We start from the raw sequence: 3642 nt of genomic DNA on the forward strand, positions 1-3642 counted from the left end.
ATCACTGTGCTGATATTAGGTTTCTCAGCAATTAAATGTTCATGGTCCCTCCATTCCAAAACCACTTGAGATGGGACAAATATATTTTGCCTTCCCCATCTAAATTGCAGAGAACATTAAAACATACTCAGAAGGCTGAGGGTCAAGAGACTACTACTACCACTTTGCTAGCGAATGGGTATGTACGCACCACCATATAAAAGACTGTATAGATCACCAAGAGCCTGAAATTGATAGGAATCAGAAAGCCTAGAACCGACTGATTAGTAGCAGGTAAATACAAACCACCATTACCTACAGATCCACGGAGAACAGACAGTAAATTGTATAAGAATATAAGAACATAAGAAATAGGAGCAGGAGTCGGCCATTCAGCCCCCCCGAGCCTGCTCCGCCATTCAATAAGATCATGGCTGATCTGATCTTGGCCTCAACTCCACTTTCCTGCCAGTTCCCCATAAGCCTTGATTCCCCCATAGATCAAATATCTGTCTATTGCAGCCTTGAATATATTGATTGACTCAGCCTCCACAGCTCTCTGGGGTAGAGAATTCTAAAGATTCACAACCCTCTGAGAGAAAGAATTCCTCCTCATCTCCATCTTAAATGGGCGGCCACATATCTTGAAACTATGCCCCCTAGTTCTAGATTCCCCCATGAGGGGAAACATTCTCTCAGCGTCTACCCTGTCAAGCCCCTTAGAATCTTATATGTTTCAATAAGATCATCTCTCATTCTTATAAACTCCAATGAGTATAGGCCCAACCTGCTCAACCTTTCATCTCAGGAATCAACCTAGTGAACCTTCGCTGAACACCCTCCAATGCAAGTATATCCCTCCTTAAATAAGGTGACCAAAACTATATGCAGTACTCCAGGTGTCATTTCACCAATGCCCTGTACAGTTGTAGCAAGACTTTCCTACTTTTATACAACATCCCCCTTGTAATAAAGGCCAACATTCCATTTGCCTTCCTAATTACTTGCTGTACCTACATGCTAACTTTTTGTTTCATGTACGAGGACACCCAGATCCTTCTGCAGCATTCTGTGGTCTCTCTCTATTTAAAAAATATTTTGCTTTTCTATTCTCCCTACCAAAGTGGATAACCTCACATTTTCCCACATTATACTCCATCTGCCAAATTTTTGCCCACTCACTTAACCTATCTAGATCCCTTTGCAGACCTGTGTCCTCTTCACAACTTGCTTTCCCACCTATCTGTGTATCATCAGCAAATTTGGCTGCAGTACACTCGGTCGCTTCATCCAAGTTATGAATATAGATTGTAAATAGTTGAGGCACCAGCACTTATCCCTGTGGCACCCTGCTAGTTACAGTTTGCCAACCTGAAAATGACCCATTTATCCCGACTTTCTCTTTTCTGTTAGTTAGCCAATCCTCTATCCATGCTAAATATTACCCCAACACCGTGAGCTCTTATCTTGTGCAGTAACCTTTTATGTGGCACCTTATCGAATGCTTTTTGGAAATCCAATTACACTACATCTACTGGTTCCCCTTGATCCACCCTGCTTATTACATCCTCAAAGAACTCTAATAAATTTGTCAAACATGATTTCTCTTTCATATAATCATGCTGACTCTGCTTAATTGTATTATGATTTTCTAAATGTCCTGCTACTACTCCCTTAATAATGGATTCCAGCATTTTCCCAATGACAGATGTTAGACTAACTGGCCTATAGTTTCCTGCTTTCTGTCTCCCTCCTTTCTTGAATAGGGGCATTACATTTGTGGTTTTCCAATCCACTGGTACCTTTCCAGAATCTAGGGAATTTTGGAAGATTACAACCAATGCATCCACTACCTCTGCAGCCACCTTTTTAAGACCCTAGGATGCAGGCCAGCAGGTGCAGGGGACTTGTCAGCCTTTAATCCCATTAGTTTGCCTAGTACATTTTCTCTAGTGATAGAGATTGTTTTAAGTTCCTCCCTCCCTTTTGCCCCTTGATTATCTACTATTATTGGGATGCTTTTAGTGTCTTCCACCGTGAAGACAGATACAAAATATAGCACTGTTAACATAGTAAAAGTGTCATGGCTCTTTATAAAAGGGATTGGACACTTAGGCACAAGCTTTGGAGGGAGGGTTAGGGAAGAGTACCGAGGGTGCAGTTCAAGAGGTAGGTTTTGAGGAGGCTTTTTGAAAGTGAGAAGACATGTAAAAAGACAAGGGCTTTCAGAAGAAAACTAAAAACTGCTGGCTAGGGCATGAATACTGAAGGCTCTAACAATGATGGTGCAGCAGAGCGATGCATATAACTAAAGGCAAAAAAGCAGAGGATGCAAGCTGGGACTTAGGGCTGAAGGTGGTTGCAGAGGAAGAATGCAACAAGTCATAGGGGGAGAAATTCACTATCGCCCCATTTGGGGCGCTAATTTTTTAAAGTTTGAAAAGTTAGCGCCAAGCGCTAACAATTTCAAACTTTTGAAAAATTCGCTGTTTGCACTCCAAGAGGGAAGTGGAGCGTTAAATCAAATCAGCAGCAGGCCGGGTGGAGACTTCAGCAGTGCCGCACACTGGGCCGTGCATCGCTGCAGCGTTCAAAGGCTCCTTCCCTCCTTTAAAGGGAAGGGCCATCGCTGCAGGCTGTGCAATAAAAAAATTATCTACCTGGACCACCAAGGCAGCCACGATCCAGTGCGATCAGCCCAGCACTCAAGCAGAGTGCCGGGCTGATCGATCACGGGCAGAAACCCGCGAAAAAAACTGGGACAAGAAAGGTAAGTTTTTATTTTACTTACCTTGGCCACCTCGCCTTTAATCATTGCCCCCGAAGCGGACGGCCACCCGATGCACGCCTCCTGCAGCTGTTGGTGGTTTCGACTGGTGCTGCTGCAGGGCGCGGAAGTCAATTTTGCGTCCGGGGCACTACCGGGGCGATGCGCACGGCGATGACATCATGATCTCCAGGTGATGGTGATCGGGGTGCAACGCCATAGTGCTGCCGCAAAACTCCCATCGAATATGGCGGGAGTCGATGTCAGCACCGCATCCGGTCACAAAGCCATTTGCACCGCGTTAGCGCCCGCGCTAACGGGAGGTGCAAAGGGACCGAATTTCACCCCCATTGAATCATAAAATCATAGAAATTTATGGCACAGAAGGAGGCCATTCGGCCCATCATGTCTGTGCTGGCAGAAAAAGCGCTATCCAGCCTAATCCAGCTCTTGGTCCATAGCATTGTGGGTTACAGCACTTCAAGTGCATAGCCAAGTACTTTTTAAATGTGATGAGTCCTAGGAACAATACCATGTCAGCATGTTGTGAGATTTTACTGAGTTAAAGGCTTTATAAAAGTTGTTGTCTGCTCCCTGCAGGTCAGTATATACATCCAGTACCAGACATTGCAGCAAGGACAGAGGTAATGGGTCAGCGCGACTTGGTATGAAATAAGATGTGGACAGCAGGGTCTTACATGAGTTAGAATTTGTGTAGGGTAGAACTAGAGCGGTCAACAGGAAAGCAGTGGAGAAGTCAAGTCTATAAAGGATGAAGACATGGATGAGGGGTTTGGCAGTGGTGGAGGTGAGGCTGGGGTGAAGGTAGGCAATATTATAGAGGCAGATGTAGGCAGTCTTGGAGTAAGGTTGGAAGCTCAGCTCAGGACCAATTT

The sequence above is a fragment of the Somniosus microcephalus genome, chromosome 7 (genome assembly GCF_052327205.1).
Source record: "Somniosus microcephalus isolate GS21.2 chromosome 7, FLI_Smic_1.0, whole genome shotgun sequence".
NCBI classification, from domain to species: domain Eukaryota; kingdom Metazoa; phylum Chordata; class Chondrichthyes; order Squaliformes; family Somniosidae; genus Somniosus; species Somniosus microcephalus.